At 36.6% G+C, this 18435-nt stretch overlaps 1 protein-coding gene across 1 annotated transcript in view; it reads left to right on the top strand.

Annotated features, from left to right (window-relative positions):
* PPFIA2 (PTPRF interacting protein alpha 2) overlaps window positions 1-18435 on the top strand; it is a 286176-nt gene that overhangs the window by 118747 nt on the left and 148994 nt on the right. The window lies entirely within an intron of this gene.

The raw sequence follows: 18435 nt of genomic DNA, 5'->3' as shown, positions 1-18435 counted from the left end.
TTTAGGGGCTTTTGCGTAGAATTTACACAGAATGTACTGCGTTGAATATAATGTAGCTGTTATATGTGATAAACAACATTTAATGTCTATGGAATGTCTCTGCTTAATTATAAATAGTATGAAGATGTTACCCATTAGATAAATGAATTAAGCTGTCAATTTAAAAAAAAATCTTAAATTATCTAGGTACCTAAAAAAAAAAAAGGTAATGTTATACGTTCATATAGTAAAACCAGTCTCAGACTGATTTGACAAAGATTGTTACTATGGAATCCCAATTTACCTATTTTTGTAGTATATTTACATGGAAGTTACTGTGACTACTGTACTATTGCAGGACTTAACTGTCAGTGATAATTTACTCAGACTTTAGGGTGAAATGCTCAATGGAAATTCTCAATAATGAAAAAGATTACTTTTACATTATTGAAGTTAGTTAAAAACCTTAAAAAAAGTACAATCTATTCCTGCCCATGCACTACAAATTTGCTCACACCTTATATGCTTTTTTTTTCATTTTTTCTCAAAGAGTGCAAAATATAAATTGTAAATTTTTTCTTGTATTTTAAGCTGAGATGCATTTTGCTACATACTATCAGAGATCCTAGAACTACTGGGGCACACATGTTGGTGTACAGATTCCCACCCAGAGGAAGCCCAAAGCTGCCCTCCAATGGAGCCTTCTCCTGTAATCCACTGTAGCACAGCCTCCAAAACTGCCCTGTACAGCAGCTGACCAGAACACCTGGTCATTACTCTGCTGTAGGTTACACCAACCAGTTGCAGTAATTAAAGCTCTATTTTATTTCTGCAGAACACATGCATGTGCTTTTCCTCAAATGAGGAAAAGCTTGCAAATGTCCAGGGCAATTTCAGTGTTAGAGTTCACAGAGGGGAGAATGGTTTTCAGGCTTCATAAAGCACTTCTGTAGGAAAAAATTAAAAAATACAACGGTGCCTAATTTATAAAGCAGTAGGCTCTGCTCTTTGCTGAAATGAATTTCATTTTGTCAGTGCACCACAATTAGAGATAATTAGGAGAATGATTATGACTGTTCTTTTTTATGTGTCTTGATGTATGTTAGAGCTTCACTTCTATCAGCTGGATATCATCCCAAATGAAGGAAAAAGTGAATTCTGCCAGGACTCCAGCTGGTCCAGCTGTGTGCTGGTGTGAGCTTTACAAAGGGTCTAGAAAGCAAATGACAACCTAATGCAGTGTAATTGTGGGTTGCTTTCTTGTAGTTGTTGGTTTTTGGAGTTTCATCTTGAGCCCTGTGAGAAACAAAATGCCTTTTGATGTGAAATGTACCTGTGATATGAAATAAGAGGGCTGTGTTCTGCCTCAAAATGAGAAAAACAGGTGTTTTTTGGCATTGTTGCTCGAAATAAAAAGGGGAGGAATTGGAGAGAAGGGATTATAAAGAGCATTCTCACTGCTTTTGAGCACTTAAATAATGTATTTTATACACACTTTTTTCAGTCCTGTTGTTGGACTCTGAAAAGTAATTGCTGTTCATACACAAATGTGTTCCTGTGCTTTTAAATAGCTATAGTCTTTTCAGACTACATTCAGATCAAATATGAGTTCTTAAAGAATCACACTGCTGCTGAGAAATAACACAGGCTTTTTTTTACTTTGTGGACCTTCCAGTGTTACCTAAGAAAAGTTTCAGGTGTATTACTCTCAGCAAATCTGTCTGCTGGTCTGGAGGCAACATGTCAGGTTGAGCTGAAGCTGAAACTCAGGAGCATCTGTAAAATGTCACATGCTTCCTCAGAGAGTTGGCAGTATTTCAAATGAAAAGCTGCACTGGAATTCTGTAATTCACTTTTTCATCCTTCCAGGAGAGCAAGGGGTGCGCAGTAATGGAGTGGCAAGAGCTGTGTTTACACCTACGCCTGCTGTAGAAGCAGTAAGATGACACAAAGTATATAGCTCAGAAATGCAGAGCCTCTCAGGAGTAACCCTGTAATTTTGGAGGCTTAAGAGAACCTTTCCTATAAGCACTTAATCTGATGTGGTGTTTTCATGCTTTTTCTAAGCAGCATCTGGAAGATTATAGACCTTGTAAATATTAGGAGTGAAAACTGCCAACTCCCTAAACTCAAAACCATGATTTGTGAGTAATTCTCAAAACTTTGCCTGTGGGAGCATATGACTGAAGTCTTGAAAACAGCCAAGAGAATAGGGAGAAGGTAGATGGATACATAGGGAAGAAAATAATGTTGATTTGCACTGAGATGATAGCAACTACATTGGATCTCTGTTTTCCTATATTCCTCTCCAGTCCATTTTTAAAGGCAAAATTATTTCATAGGTTGTTTCACTGTACAACCCTCTTTCAAGTTAATATTTCCTTGAAAAGTAAAGCTATGTCTAATTTGTATCCCACCAGGTGGACACATGGGATAATAGAAGTAAAGAGGAAACTTTCAATTTTGTCGAAAAAAAATTTCTTATGTTAAAAAAGAATAAACTCAAACCAAGGCATAACAGTGAGAACCTTGCAAGATTGTAATGTATTTATCACTGGAAAAAAACAGTTAGAATAAACACCTAGTCTAACAATATTTTTTTATAAGTTCCTGAAGGCATAGTCTGACCATGAGTGTGCCAAGGGCGTTAGAGCTGAGAAGGGAAATTTTATTTGTGAAACCTGATAAAATTAGGTGCCAAGTTGATGTAAATTTGATTTCTCTACCTACTAGGCAACTTCGAGCATCTCCACTTTTGGTGGTGGAGGAGCTTTTGTTGGATTCACTGAATGCTTCATGCTGTTAGTGTTTCAGTGCAGTAGTGGGGAAGGAATTTACACTGCTCATGGTGAGTGTTTAAAGTAGCTTTCCAGGTCAGGGGGAGAGAGAGTCTTCCACAAGATCATACTTATGGCTTCCCTACCCTCAGGCTGTGATCACAGTATTAGTATTCCCAGCCCTTCCCCCACAAAAATCAGCGAACAAGTTTCTTTGATTTCTTTTTGATAGAATTGCACTCTGTCACTCTCTGGAGTTGATGACCTCTTTGTAGTCTATATAGACTTGAATTGCTAAAGTTGTGTCATTTATCATGTCATTGCAGCTGCCCTCTGGGATGTTGTACAGGAATTTTGATTATTTTAATCACATCATTTTAATTTGCTTTATGAGTGATAATCTTTAAAAGTGAAAAATAATTACAGAGTGTAATTTACATTTAGAAAGAGCACATAGCTCATAATAGTGAATGAATAGTACATTTACTTGACCTTAAGCTTCTTCAGTGATGGTGCACTGATATGGACAGTTTCTAACATGTTTTGTATTCTTAACTCTTAGAACAGTGGGTTTTGAGAGGTTTGGATTTTTTTTCCTCCAAATGCCAACTCTCCCTGGAAAATAAAGATTGAAAAAGAAGACTCTCTGGGGCATGTCTGTGTAAAATAATGAAATGGTCTCCTTGCCTAGTGCATACACTCAGGTCTGTAATTTTTACGATCATAAAACTCTTCTGTTGGCCTTTCCGATATAGGAATTCATTTTTTTGTTCCAATCTGTTTATCAGTGTTTTCTAGTAAAAGATGAGCTGCTAAGACTTTTCTAGTTTACAACTTTACTCGAATAGATGCATTGTAGTGTCAGCCAAATTATAAATGCTGCCTCCTATATTAAAAATGTAATTGGAAATTGGCAGCTGTAGGGAAGAGGAAGTCTAAGGAAGGCTTCCTACAACTAAATACTGTGCTTTTCTGTTCACATTCCATAGGCACCAAGATCAAAGAAAATCAGTAACTTCTCTTCCCAAATCAAAACACCCTCAAATCTGCATGAGGTGATTGTACAATGTAAAGCCTGGAGGCCCTGGTTTTTTTTCATTTTCGGTATTTAAACAGTAGAATATTGTTCTCATACTTAGTCTTCTAGGAGTGAGTTACACCAATGTACAGAATCTAATAAATTATTCATAATTAATTTTATGCCTAAAGTATGGTAAATATTGGTTATGGTGATACTTCTGGGACACAGGGAAATGTTAAATTAATCCTAGAAATTTTTTTACATGTCTAAGTATTTTTTAATGTAATTTTTTTAATTGAATGAATATGTAGAATTATGAGCAGTTCTCTTAATTTTGTTTTGGAATAATTGTTTCCACTGCAGTGGTTTTAAGGGCAACTTTACAATTAGTGAGCACAGAGTCAGAATTTGTTTTCTCTTGCAGAATAAATTCTGTCCTAAAGTATTAATACATGTAGTATTTATGCAGTTACCTAATAATCTGCCCCTTTTAAAATATGTATATTTAGAGGTAAAGACACAGCTCTAAGAGAATTGTACTATAAAATTTTAGGTCAAATTATATTTCAGGAGAAAGCTGAGGGGCAGGTCTTTCTCTGCCCATCGCTTCATAAAAGTGATAACTGTTGGTTATTTTCTGGATGCCAGGAGAGTTTCTCTCAGAGACAGAGCGTGCTCTGCATAGTGCATTGGCCCAGCTGCACTGAGCTCCTGCTGCTCGGGGATTACCTGAGACTCTGAAGTTACAGCACAAGCTGATCCCCAGCAGGCTTCCTTTGGTTTCAAAGTCACAGAATTCTTGACTAAAAAAAATAGTTTATTTATCTCTGGCAACGCTGACACCTGTGCAACTGTATTAAAAAATGAAAGTTGACTTTTTATGTGCAAACTTGATTTACGTGATGAAGTGACACTCTTGGATATCCTGCTCTGCAACAGTGCAGCACTTCCATACTAAGCAACTAGTGTTCAGTTTTCATCACATCCTTATATTGGGTATATTTTTAGTTCTTAATCGTTAGATACAGCCTCCTTTCCCAATAATATCTCCCTCTAAGCCTCTTCATATTCTGAGGCTTCATTTTTTTATGTTTTGGTAAAATTAACTGATAGGAAGTAGGTGTTGCTGCAGATTAACTGTCAAGACAATGAGAGGACAGGCAAAAATTATATAATATCTTTTAATGATATTCTGTAGTTAAAGTTAGGCTAATAATTCTGACATTTTCACTGTTTCATTGTCTGTAACATTAATACACTATTGACCTTTCTGTGAATTACATATGTTCTAATAAGAAAATAGGTAGGAGCAGATGTGTTTGAAACTTTTTTATGAAACAGCATATGAAAGCAAATAAATTTATTTTTTAAACTAAAAATTGCTTCAGCATTATTTAATTTTATTTGTGGATAGAGTGAGAGCAAACTAATGGTATGCATTACTTCTTCATGAAAGATCTAAGGTTGACTATACTCATTATTGACTTTAAGAGGTATAGTTTGGTGATCCTGTTTCCTCCATCATTATCACCACCTTGTTCAGGGCAACAAGAATTAAATTTTTTTATGTTATAGTCTGACAATGTAGAAATGGAATAGGACTTGGATATTGAGACTAAACTAGGCCAGTGTACCTTTGAGAACATTAATATATCTGTTATGGCACTTTTCCTATTAGAGTGATGTTGTCTGTTTATGGATTATACCTCCCAAATGGATGTAGCTGTTTTAAGACAGATGGGGGAGTGGGAGCTCTGTATCAGCTGTAGGGAGACAGGCATTGAGCAATCTCAGCTTGGCTCCACTGTTATTTGCACATCTTACCTCCTTCTAGAAGTAGCCTTTTTTAACACCATATTTACATTTGATCTCTGTGCAATATAGTTGTTTTCCTGAAAGGCAGTTCTAAACTTCTGCTATTAAGCATTTCTTGGAAAAGACAATTGTTCACATCCAGAGCATTAGGATTTACTAGATATTGAAAATAATATATTGAATGAGGCTCCATACAGAATTCAGTAATGCGTGTGTAAAAAGCCACAGCAGGCCACAGCTTAATATCGCAATTAATAAATGCCATTCAAACAATGCATGATGTGCTAATTCTTCTAATTAAATGTAGATACTGTTGTTAATGCCTTTACATTGTGTGCATGTTCAGCATCAACATGGTTACTTGAAAAATATTTTGCCCTATGGCAGTGGCTTTTGTGCAAAGACTTTTTTTTGCTTTCAGCTAGGAAGGTGGAAGTAGCACCAAATAGAATTGCAAGGGGACGTTTTGGTAGACTCAGACTAAGAGAGTGAGCCTGCTTTAAATGAAATACTGTCTCTCCAAGCTACACATCCATCTGCTTGATCAGGTAGCCTTCAAAATGTTCTGCTAAGTCCACCATTGTAATATGTTACGTATATTCCACTGCTTCCTCAGGAAGCAAGTGAACTGTGCTTAGGGAAGGGGTGTATATACATGAATTCACAGAGTATACATTAAGTCAGTGATCTATTCTATTTCACTTGCAGTATTTGTTTTACTGCAAGGAAAACTTCAGAGTATTGCTGTGTCCTTAGGCTTACAAAAGACTGTAATAGTGGTAAAATTTCTTTCTTAATACATTTCTTAAATGAGGCATCCCAAAATTTCCTGCCCAAACACATCCTATTTCCTGCACAGCATGTACTTAAGGCTAAATTTAGGAAATTGGTGTGTAGTGTAGCTATCAGCTTTTCTACTGTGAATTTGAGCATCATCTGCTGAAAGTGGCCTCTGCTAAACACAATGCAGGAATGTGTTTAGAACTCAGGCTGTCAAAGTCCCCTGACGAGTACAGGTGACAACTTCTTTTGTAAGGAAAAACCTGTTTTAATTTTAATAATCACAAAGAGTGCTTTAACGTGCAAGAATGTTTGCAGAAAGCAAGAAGTGATAAGAGGGCAGGAATGGTTCCATTAATCCAGCTATGTCCTAAATTTCATGGGAAGAACTTTGCCAATGGTATTCCTGTCCTCATCACTGTCAGTAGCAAATTGCAGTTTCAGTCAAAGTATTTCTTTGATAAGGGAACTGGAGCATGAGTCATCTTCATTTTGAAATGGACTTTAGCTGGTCTTGCAGTTCAGTGAAAGTCAAGAACAGATTAGAAAGCCTTGTGACTTTCTTGGGAAGTTTTTTCATGTATTTCTGAAAAACAGTTAAAAATATCATGTGCTGTGTGTGCTGCTGTAGTTAAGAGAACCTTTCTGTGTTGAGGCACTTGCTCTTGAACAAAGTTGGTTTCCTTCTTGCTAGAGAAAATCCAATAGCTAGAAGCTGGTGAAAAACAGCCTTAGGAGTTCACTTGTAACAATAAAAGAACAGCAGTGGTAAGGAAGCAAGCAGCAGATGTGAAAAAATAATAAAATAACCAAGTGCTGATCTATAGCTCCTAACAATACCTCCATCATATGTTATCTACTTAGTTAACACTCTAGTATCCTAAGAGTTCCTCCAGCATTCCTAGTAGCCTTAGGATTCCTTTGAGAGTGTGGAGACTTGACCAGTTCTTCATTCTTACTTGAGCTGTAGAGTTCTAGCCAACTTTGCATACAATGATTGGAAAATGAAATAAATTCTGTACTGTATATGCTTACTGCATATTCAAATGAAACAAGTGAACTCAGAGCATTTTGGATGCATTGAAGAACAGTGTTCTGCCCACTCTGTAATCTGAGATTTTTTACTGTTGTTGGTTGACCTGGGATTGCAGAAGGGGATAATAAATATGCAGCCTTCCTCTAATTGTAAAATTTCCTTCGTTTGTCTGAATAGGAAGGAAAAAGTTTCCAGTTTTGCTTTTCCCTGATGTGTTTGTGCATGTATTTTGAAGAAAATTCTACGTAAACATTGCAGACTTTCTGTGTGTGCCAGCTATGACCTTTTTACACAAAGCACAGTAGCCTGACTTCCTCTGCTGCAATATCTCTTACTACAGTAGTTGACTCTCCACGGTGGTAAAATTCTGCAGGCAGAATATAAAGTTTAAATCTGGATACTACTGTGGAGTACAGCCAATGGAAAAACCAGTACAAATTACATTTGTTCTGTTTCAAGAGCTGGTGATGGGTGCTGTGGCAATGCCCACAAGTCACGGGTATGCACTCCAGAGGGAGAATTACACTGTCTGGAATTTGATCTATGCTATGGAATGTTGAATATATCAAGTTAAATGTCCTTCAGTGCTCAGATTCTTGTATTTAGCACAGGTCAGGTGATAATAATTTGTAAATGCATAAAGGCAGATAATACCTGTGAGGAAAATTACATAACTTAAGACTTGCAATAGCAAAGAAAGCACACTGAGCTTCACAGTTTGTGCATAGCAGAGTTCCATATGCATCACCAGTATGTCCTAATGAATACTCCTGAAATAAAAGCAATTTTTATTAAGTCATCAAACTAATTGATTATAATCTGCTATTAAATAAAAATTGTTAACTTAACAGCCTTTTGAACACTTTTATGGTGATTTTTTTCATTTTTGTTTTCCTCCATTGGTACTCTTAACTACCTGTATCTTCCATTTGATAGAATGGAGTGCATCTAAAACCAATTACTGATTTAAAGAATAACTTACGCTCTTGTTGAAATAAGAGAAAACATTAAGCCTGGAAGAAATTCTGCAAATAATGCAAAAATGCAATTAGCCTTTTTTTCAGCACTATTTCGTCAGGTTTTCCAAATTATAGGTTTCAAGGGTCTTCCATGTGGAGGTGGGAGCAAGAAAAGTTCAGAACAGCTCCTCAAGGAAAAATACCATGTGCCAGGTAATGTAGAGGGAATGATGGAATTGTAGAAATAGACTCAGCCTTATAATTCCCTGTTGCCACCATAATTTCCAGCTATGTTGTCAGGCACCTGAGATAGCGGCCAAAAGCTTTGTATGTTAAAACCACATTAAAATTGCACTGAATGCTTGCACATTTGTACCTGGGGAGTGTTACTGCGTGTTTCGGATGGAGGAAGCTCAGATGAATACACACCTACTTAAACAGAAAGGCAAATGCAAATTATTCATTTGTAGCTTGAGGAAATCAAAGGGACAGTTAAAACCAAAATCACTCACTAAATCTGGCCTCTTGTTCTCGCAGTATTGGAGTAATTTTTATGTTATAAGCTGGGTATAAATGACATGTTCACACTTCAGAGGTCTGTCTCTTGCACACATTGTGAGTCACACACATGCACTCCAGGGACGGCTATTGTTTCTCTGGTTTTTTCTCCTCTGTAGAACTCAAACATCAGCAGCACAGGTGCAATATGTTGCACCCAGCATATCATCCCCATTAACACTGACTTCATTTCGATTCCAAAATGTTAATTATTCTCAGAGACCAACATAAATATAAACTCTCTGAATTCAGATTCTGGTGTCCACCAGCATGTAGTGGATTTCTCTGTGCCTTTACACTGAAGTATATTTTTCATATTACAATTACGTTTTCAGAAATTTTTAAGAGTAGTCATAATATCTACTGTAGTATCTGTAGGAAAAATACTTTAGTTCCTTTTCTCTGTGAGCTGTTTTTCAGAAACCAATGCAAAGTTCTAATCCAGCATTTAAGAAATTAGCATTTTGGGAATCTTTAATCCTATTTTTCCTTTATTTGTAAAAATAATTTTTGATCATTTGTTCTTTATGCAGTTGTCATAAGAAATGTATGATATATATCAATCTCTAAAGGTTTTTAGCAGCACATATGAATATATTCCTTATAGTCTAATTGATATGAGTAATTTTGAGTATTTATGGACTTTCCCACAAGGTTGGAATTATTTTTTGTGGCGTTGATACGGTTTCATGTTGTTAGACATCAGGTATTCTAAATATTTAGAAAGAGTAATACTAAAGAAGATTCATGTTCAAACACAAAAATTAAAAAGCAATCACCAAACTGAAAATATTTCCTGTTTACTCTTTAGGCTGTGTGCTGTTTTACTAGAATACCTGAACTGAATATGCAGCTTGTTTCTCATTTTGATGCTGTCTGCATTAATCCCAAAATAAAAACAGATTAGAAGTTAAACCACAGAAATATTTTCCTGGGGAATTCCTGTAACTATATTCCTACTTACTAATTTCTGTGTTTAAATTAAATAGATATAAAACTACATTTATTAGTAGCTTATCCCTTCAAAATCTGATGGAATTGAAAGATTTAAAAGGTTAAAAAAGAAGGGTGTCTGGGAAATAAATTGTTATTAGATGCAGAGTCTAAATCTATGTCATTTTGTTCTAAACCTAAGAGGGTTAAGTATGCTGCCAGTAGCAATGTTCAATTAAAAATGGCTTATATCCCATAGTTCTGTTATCATGGTCTGTTTGACTTAGTTTCCATAATAAAATTGTTCTGTTAAAAATTCTTGTAACAACATAGGGACAGGTTTTTATGTTAGTCAAGCAGATGCACACAGAATTCTGATATGTACTTAAGGAGACACCCTTTTAAAAAATAAAGCCTTAACCTATATTTACAGCTGGGATTTGCATGAGTGTTTATTCAGTGAGATATTAGTGGCCACTGTCATGCTACATGTGCAAGTTTTTTTGAGGGTACATTCAAATAAAAACTGAAATCCCAGTACTACACTAACAAAATATCTAAGTAAGGAGTGGTATAGTTTTTAGATGACTAAACTTCTGGTAGCATAAAGTTGTAAAACAGAGTGACATTTCTGAGGCTTGTGAGAAGGGGACACAAGGGTGGTCACAGAACGTGTGACATCTGTGTGTTACCTCTCCTTGACTTGATCCTGGAATGTCCCTGTGGGCCCCAGCCCAACGCTTGGTTGTGCTGTGCTACACATTGGTCACAGAGTGTGCAAGGCAAAAGTGCAAGCAAGGCAGGCTAGGCAGTTCATTGTGGGTTAGCTGACACCAAGGCCATAAGAGCAGCATAATGGGAAGTGGGCCGGGAATGCTGCCTGTCAGGCCATTGGTGAAGAGAATAAATACAGAGTGGAAGTAGTCCCAATTCATAAGGACTATGAATCTAAGTGGGAGACTTCTCAGGTGTTTAAGTTATCCCTGGGCAAAATTATTTATAGTATTTGAGGAAAAGCAAAATCACCATTTTGATAAAGGCTCTCTGTTCCTGTAGATAAATCTGGTGCAGAGAAATTCTGAACATGATACTTCAGTTTAATTTATAAAATAAAGCGTGATGAAAGCTTTAGTTTACATTGTTTATCATTTTTCATTTTAGATTGAGTTTCTCTGAGCTTTGTGTGAGCCCAGAGAAGGTGCAGGATGTGACGGATATAGTAGCAGCATAAGATATGTAATGAAGTGGATATTTATATTCATGTACTTCATGAGAAATTGAGAAACATTCCTAGAACCATTGCCTCTCACAATGTTTGGTTTTGTTTCATTTATTGGGCTTTTTAATTTTGTAAAAAATGTGGTTTGTGCTGTGAAGTAAAATGAAACCATCCAGTCTATATTTTCAGGCTTACCCTAACTGTGCAAAGGCTGCAGTTCAATATTTTCTAATTTTCAGTGTCAGAAACAATTATCTCCGAGCTGAACACTTATACAAAAGACACTTCCTCTTTTTCTATGTGTCCAAACTCAATATTCAACCTCGCAGTTGTTTAACTCCTTCAGAGTCACTGACGTGGAGCTCTCTCTGATGGGTGGCTGGCCAGCAGTACTCAGGCCTGTCCAGAAATACTGCCTGCTGCTCTTCTTCTGCCTCATGATTTTACAGATCCCTAATCTACAGGATTCCTCTTAATCCATCCATGCTGGCTTTAATTTTTAAGGTTTTATTAGAAACCTTTTATTATATATATTTTATTACCATCAACTTGAACTTGAACTAACTATAATATTTACAAATAATGTTTTTTATACTTCCATCATTGTGACCTGTGTTTGTTCTCTTCAGGAATATTGCACCTCTTGTTAACACTGGGACTGTTTGGGGCTCTATGTAGTGTATACACTCTTCAATATTGGTGATATTATTAATTAAGCATGAGGTCCCAATGTTCCAGGCTAGGGGGAAATGTAATCCTGACTACAAAGAGTGCGTGGTGTAAGAACTTGGCACATCAAATTAAGGGAAGGATGGAACGGAGGTGGAAACACAGAAAAGAGTACATTAGAATGTAAGATGTGTAATGTTTATTGTACTTGGAAAAAATGGTTGGAACTTCCAGGTTTTTAATGCATTTTACATGTTTCACAATTGAATTTATCATCAGTGGATGCGTCTTGTTTCTAGAACTATAATTTATGCTTTAAAATCTCAATACTCAAAAGTAATTTAGAATAGACAAGATCCTATTAGACAGTAGTGACAGCAGCGTGTCATTTGGAAGATAAAGAACAATGAAAGATTTAAGTATTCAAAACCATAATAAAACAGGAGTGTAGCCATGATATTTTATGAAAAATCCGGATTGCTAGGATTTTTCCCTCCTGGGAAGCTGAGGAGCCTCAGGAGGGAAATGTAAACAATAACTATCTGCTGCTGTGGAATGCAGCAGGTGCATCTTCCATTGATCCATGTGAATTGTTTTCAATTGATGACCAATCACAGCCACCTGTGCCGAGGCTGTGAGCAGTCACAAGATTTTGTTATGCGTTCAATTCCTGTTATTTCTAGCTTTCTGATGAATCTTTTCTCTCTATTCTTTTAGTATAGTTTTAATATAGTATTTTAATACAAGATATATCATAATATAATAAACCAGCCTTCTGAACATGGAGTCAGAGCTCACATCTCCACACATGGGGCATCAGACACAACACATGAGCAGGTGAAGATATGACACTTCATTTCCCTTTCAAAGAGTAAGTAGATGTTTCATCCAAGCTTTTTCATAGAGTGTCAGGAAGTGACATGGAAAAAAGCACACATACAAATTCCTGAACATCACAAAAGGCTAATTAATTTTTTTTTTTTTTTGTGGTAGCAGTATTAGTGTGAGTATTCTACATTTAAAGAAGTGATTTAGGTTCTTTTAAACCCTTTGAGCCCTTCCTTCTAAGTGTGGTTTCAGTATCATGCTTTGGTAGTTTTGTAGCTCTATAAATGTGTATTAATTCCACAGAATGTGTATATTGGTATACAGTTCTTGGGGTGACAGAACTGTATTTTTTCCTCTCTTAAAAATAATCAGGTCAGTTGGCAGCAGTGGTGATTATTCTGACAAGATATTTATCTGTTAAATAATCTTGAGCACTAAAAGACTATGAAATCAACCATTTCAAAGGTATTTGTTAACAGCTTTCCCTGAAAGAAGCAGCACTGAATAGACCTATTCTATATCTATTTAATGGTAATAATGTGTTGAGCAAAATTGGTTCTTTTCATCACCAAGAGAGCTTGGATATTTCACAAAGCTCTATTTTGAAATTTTGGAGAAAGGTTAAATATTTTCTTATCTGGAATTAACTTAAAATTATGACCAACCATTGAAGGATTTTAAGGGCATCTCTTATGGTTTATGTGGCCCTAAAGCTGGAAATTAGGTTTCAGAATGCATCTATAAGTAACCTGAAATGATACTCATCAAGAAGTAAAAGTTGCAGTTTATGTTGTAGATGATTGCAAATAAGTAAATATGTGAGGCTCTAATAATTCATTAATTTGTTCATAATATTCTTGATGTTAGTTAAGAGTTTCTTGTTTCATTTCGCCAGAACAGATGAACTTTCTTCTGCTCATCTTGAAAGTGGAAAATTAGTGAGGTCCATTCATGTTTTTCCATTATTTTGCACTCCTGTTGACACAGCAGACAAATCTGAAGGGAATTGTTCAGCCATAAGTAATGTGGCTTTGAGAAGTTTCAGTTTGCATCTTTTTACTGAAGATCAAGTACTCAAATCCCATACTTTTAAATGAGTTTGATTGTCTTAGCTGCCTTTTGAATTTAGGACTTCTAGAGAGGCTTTCTCATGTGGGTGGCATGGTTTTATTCTACACAGCATACAAGGGTTTAGTGTTTGTGTTCCATGTGACTTAAAATTCAGCAGAACTGCCTCAGCAGTATATTTTACTCTTCTTCTGGCAGCTGTAGGGATTATTTCTTATTTGCATCATTATATGCAAACAGAACATTCATTTGCAACATGTTTTTTGCAAATTATTGATATTATTGAAGTGACATCTTTTTAAACAAGCTTTACTTAAGAATCTCTGTCTACATTTTTCTAAATGCAAGTTTCTGAATTTTTTTTGAACTTTGAAGGTTATAATAAGAGTCAATTGAGTCATCTAAGATCTTAGAAACAACTATTATGAGATGAGAATAATTTCATCTTCTCTGTTGGAGCCCCATGAATTTATACAGCTGACTGCAGTCTCAGGGAAGCTAACACTTCAGTATAGCATGGTGCAGAGCAATGTAGAAATCCCTGCTTTGTATCCAAAGTCAGGGTATTCTTTGGTTATTCCTGGGTTAGTGAGTGCTCCTTCTTCATAGGCATCATACACCACTGGTACAGCTATGCTGCTTTCCTTTCTGCAGCAAAGCAATTCAGGATAAATTCAGGTGTCTTCTGTGGCACAACACAGCCATCCTCATGGATGTGTGCATATTTTTGTTCCATTTCTGTGTCTGGCTGGTACAGTCTCTGTGGGGTTTCTTTTTAACTTACTCTTTGCCTGCTTTTATATAGATAAGTAATAAGTTATAAAATGTACTTTTTGTTCTGTGTGCAGTTTGCACATGCACTGAGGGAGCAGGAGGCTCCAGATGAGCCACACTGAAGTGTGTTCAGCCTGGACACCAGAGCAGCACCTGAAGCTTGAGGACTACTGGCATAGACTCGTACCTTTACTGGTACATTCTATTGCCAGGCTACCTAACGATAAAACCAGATCAGAACTTAGCATTTTCCTGTCTTATGCCTCCTGAGGAATACTGCTATATGTGAGTGGGGTATTCTTGTTTTTCTGCTGTGAGAGTTAAAAAAAAAAATTCATCATTGTGTAAACACTGTGAAAAAAAAATTAGCTATCCCATCTGCTTTCCTCTGACTAACATTTTTTCCATCACATGTTTAACACTAAGCCTCTCTGATGGAATTAAAAATAGATGGCTACAGAGGAGCCCACATCTATTAATTGACATTCAGTCTTTGAAACTTACAACCATAAAATCACTGGATTAACAGACCCAACCAGGCTTTTATATGAGAGAGATTTTTGGTAGAGGCACCAGTTGCACTCTTTCAGTATTTTTCCATTTTGGCAGAATTCTGTTGGGAAGTTCAAATATAAAGATAAATTGATGAGTCTTAGAAAAACTGGAAAAGAGAAAAGGGTTAATTTCAATCCCTCTGGAAAGTGAAAAGCAGAAGGGTTCATTTTTTCTGAGTTTCTTACCAGCCCATCATTGCAATATCTGATCACCTTGGAGTCACTGTTGCAATGACAGTGAATAATTGATCTGTTTGTTTTGCAGCATGATACAAAAGTGGAAAAGGAAAACCATTGCACTCTGAGCCTGTCACAGCCTGGGTTGTCTGGCTTGTGGGATCACAGCTGTGGGCTCATAGGACATGATGTGGAGGCTTTATCCTTTAAATCTTGACTTGTAGTCTTGTAGTAGAAATGCTTTTAGTAATTAAGACAGAAATAAAATAGAGATGACCTTTCAGGGTCATAGTGGGGGACAGGACACAGGCAGCTTTAATGCTTGAGTGGTAACTAAACTTGCACTGCAATGTCATGCATATAATTTTTTTAATAACAATTCAGTAGTTTCTAGCAGGATTTAAAGTGCATGGAAACTCTTGAACAGCAAACCCAAACTATGGGTGTAGTTTTATGATTCTATGGAACTGAAGAAACTGCATAACCACATAAAGTCACTTAAGCAAATTTGCATTTAAAATGTTCTATTTTCAGTTTTACTGAGATGATGGTTGACACAGAGTATGTTTGCAAAACAAATTGACATGAGATCATAACTATGATTCCTTAAAATTCCCATATTATTGTAGAAGCACTGTGGCATTTCTTTCACTATAAACTCTTGAACTACTCAGTATCACATAGGGTTGCAAAATATATTGGATTTCTTTTTCATATAGATTCTTATCATTAAACCCATCATTTTATTTGAGACCGATGAGTAAAACAATAAAGCTGTCAAAGTTGCATCAAAAGAGGGAGAACCATTGACAAAAATAGTGGGATTCTGAGCTGAAGAAGACAATTCTTCTGCTGAGTATGGTTCTATGACAGCCATAGCTGAGATTATCAAAGGAATCCATGTATTGATATAATGATGTATCTTTGTTCCACAACTAATGTTGTGTTAATGATTAAAACCACTGCCCTTCTGACTCATATTATTAACCATGTCTTCTGCCAGTGTTCCTTTGATGCACACAAGTACAAAAGTCAAGCTATTGTCTAGAGAGTGTGTTAGTTAATAGACATATGGTGAAAAATAATATAGTGTATTCAGAGCACGACTTATTCAATTGTAACATTAAGTTGAAATATGAAGTGTTGACTAAATGTCATCGTTTTGGTAACCAAATCTTGCAGAGCTTGTTTCCTGTGAATACTGCTATGATTTTAAGTAATGTTTCACCTCAAAAAATTGTCGTGTCCTATTTTAATTAATGTCATGAACACTAACAAACCAAAATAAAAGCAACAAATAAATGGAAAAAAGTCAGTAATTAATCATGCTTTGAAGTTACATGAAATTGCATGGGAGGGGAGGGAGGAAGGAAGAATTCACAGTGCATCCTAAAAGACAACCTCTTAAATGTCCAGTTAAACATTATAATGATTACAGAAATGCATCTTAGAATCAGTGAAATAACTGCTAACTCAGGATAGTTTTTAGTTGCAAGAGGCACTTCACTGCACTGCACCCTTCCTGTTGATACCAGTAAGATTAATTTCAAAAGTCAGGTCTTCAGAGACAGAGAACTGTCACCCTTGGTTGTATTTTCTCACAATTAGGGGCAATGTGCCAGGGAAACACTTGCATTTGCATATTCAAATTTAGAATGTGACTGTCCCCTTGGCACTTCTGGCTTTCCACTTTTGGGAACTCGTGGTATGGGTTTCCCCAAGATGCAGGCTTGGTAGCTGTGCATCCATTCCAAACAGAATCTGGAAGAGAATTGTCTGTTTCCCTTCCTCCTTCCCCCTGCCAAGCGCAAGAGCTGTTTTCACTGCTTGTAAGATACTCCTAAGACATTCCCGTGAGTTTGCTTGACCAGGGTGACTCTTTAGGCACACTGTTTACTGCTGATATGTGCAAGCTGATGCAATCTAGTTTAGATCAGAATGAAATAAAAACATTATTGAATCATTTCAAGTTGTATGAGTATGAATTACTTTGTTTTCCAGAGGCTGGTAGCTGGCAATCTGCAATATCTCTTTTAGTGAGTTTACTGTCATTTTCATATTTGCAATTGTAACTGCTTTTGGCAGTTTCTTAATACCTATGAAACATATTTTGTGTTTTCTGTGGAATTGTGACATTGCAGGTTACATTAAAATTAGCTTTTAATTTCATTTGCATCTAAAATACAGAATATCATGGTGGAAGGATTTATTATCGAGAGTAATTGGGAGAGGGGGGGCGGGGAGGGGTTTGAGTGTTTCCAAGCTGCAATAAATTTGCTATAGTTAGAACCTATAACATACTCCTTACACAGCTTTGGAGAAGGTCTAGACATTCTCCTGGCATCTTAACTTATCCTTTATGAATAGTTAGCAGTTCATTTTTATTTTGAGACAAACTCGGCTAATCCTCCCTCTGTCAGAGATGTGATGGGTCTCCAGCACAGGAAGGACACTGACCTGTTGGAGTGAGTTCAGAGAAGACCACCAAGGTGATTGGAGGGGTGCAGCACCTCTCCTATGCTGAAAGGCTAAAAGCATTGGTATTGTTCAGGCTGGGGAAGAGAAGGCTTTGGGGTGGCCTAATTGTGGCTTTCCAGTACCCTAAGGGAGTCTACAGGAAGCATGGAGAGAGACTTTTCCTAAGGGCATGTTCAGGAAAAGACAAGGGGCAATGGCTTCAAACAAAGAGAGTAGGTTTGGATTGGATAGTAGGAAGAAATTCTTTATTGTGAGGTTGGTGAGGCACTGGAGCAGATTGCACAGAGAATTTGTAGATGCCTCCTTCCTGAAAGTGTTGAAGGCCAGATTGGATGGAGTTCTGAGCAACATGGTCCGGTAGAAGGTGTTGAAACTAGGAGACCTTTGAAGTCCTTTCCAACCCAAACCATTACATCATAGTTCTGTGATTGTCAGCACCAACCAGAAAGTCTGCTGTATTTATCACCTGCTAAAGTTTTCCTTCCCTGTGCGTGCCAATGAGCAGTGATGCCACAATGGTTAACTTTTGAAGTGAAGTATTCTGTTTTGCCAAGAAGATGCAACTGAATAACAAAATGCTTTGTTTATACTTGTCATTCCTTAAGCAAGGCTGATGGTTTTTTGGCTGAGAGGGCAATGCTACATTCAAACCATTTAAGTTTAGGTAATTCACTCACATATTGGGTTTCCTTTGAGACAACCTGTTTTTCTCCCTCAAGGGTCAGGAATCTTGAGCTTTTAGCTTCAAGTACTCTGAATTATATTTAAATTAGATAAGGTGTGCAAATCATTCAATTTCACCTTTCTTGG

Source organism: Onychostruthus taczanowskii, unplaced genomic scaffold (assembly GCF_017590055.1).
Source record: "Onychostruthus taczanowskii isolate IOZ18803 unplaced genomic scaffold, ASM1759005v1 scaffold31, whole genome shotgun sequence".
In the NCBI taxonomy this organism is placed as follows: Eukaryota; Metazoa; Chordata; class Aves; order Passeriformes; family Passeridae; genus Onychostruthus; species Onychostruthus taczanowskii.
This window is presented reverse-complemented; position numbering and strand designations above follow the sequence as displayed.